Raw genomic sequence first — 1,242 nt, 5'->3', positions numbered from 1 at the left:
CTCTGGCGCTGATAATTGGTGTCTGTCTTGTGTCAGTGACGTAAAAGACAGATTTAATGCGACAAGACCATTCAAACAGCAGTCGCTTTCTAAAACATCAGATATGTATCGGATTCAGTACCACATATGAAAGTGACCCAGATCGATTTGAAAATATCAGTTTTGTGCCGTTCACACTGTCATACCAAGATCGGATATGAGTCGCATAGGGTCAAAAAAGTCAGATTTGATGCGCTTTTGCCTGCAGTGTGAACGTAGCTTAACAGTCGGCTCTTTGAAGTGTACGAAGGGAGAGACATGTTTTTTTTTGTTCTCTCACCCTCTCTCTCTCACTTTTTTTCCGCTTCACACAGCATGTGGCCCTTGTGTTTGTGCTGAGGGGGGAGGGGCGGTAGTTACACTCCCAATAGCACAGGAACAGAGCAGAAGAGAGAAAGAATGATAAAGGATTCAGAAAAGTTTATTCATGCAGTGAATCCTGTGTATGCAATTCCAAGCAGGAAAACACTCTCCCAAAAAATCATCCCAGGCCTATATGACAGAGAATGTGCATTTTCTTTTTGTTTTGCATAGTTTAATTTATATTTCATTGTGTTCTGGTTTGCAGTGTTTTGTGTTGTTTCACTTTAAATTTGTTTAAAAGGACAACACTGAACATTTAGTTAGTTAAAAGTTGAAATGTAAATAGTTGCTTTTTGTATTTTATAAATTATTTTTTACATATTTGTGGAGTAACCGGTCGGAGCGGCATGCTCCGTTTTGCATAACTATTTTTAAATCCCTGTAGAACACATAAGCTAGCGCAATAAAAAAAATTTCATATGAAACCGGAGGAGTTGTACTTACATTTTATGCCATCAGGATGTCCTAAGTCGCAGTTTCCTTCCACATATGGCCTTGCAAAAATTTCGTAAAAAGCATTTGCAGCAACAAAAACATAATACTCCAGAAACAGGCTTTGCCGATCTGATCAACTGCTCATAACACTTCCACGTTGGAATAGATGTCAGCATGAACTCTCGCTTGTCCACCATTACCTGCCCGAAACCGGAAGTGATGTCATTTTCATGGAAAATATAGTTTTTCACCTTCAGGGCCTTATAAGCTTATACTGATGTTTTTTAAAGTGATGTTTGACTTTATGCTTTTCTGTGTAGTTTCTGGGATGCTTAGAACTCAAATTGCACAGCTGGAAATAGTTTATTTTGATGCACATGCTGTTTTCTTTGCAAATTTGCATTA

Source organism: Pundamilia nyererei, unplaced genomic scaffold (assembly GCF_000239375.1).
Source record: "Pundamilia nyererei isolate P.nyererei 1_Seehausen unplaced genomic scaffold, PunNye1.0 scaffold00671, whole genome shotgun sequence".
In the NCBI taxonomy this organism is placed as follows: domain Eukaryota; kingdom Metazoa; phylum Chordata; class Actinopteri; order Cichliformes; family Cichlidae; genus Pundamilia; species Pundamilia nyererei.
Note: the sequence above shows the minus strand (reverse complement) of the source record.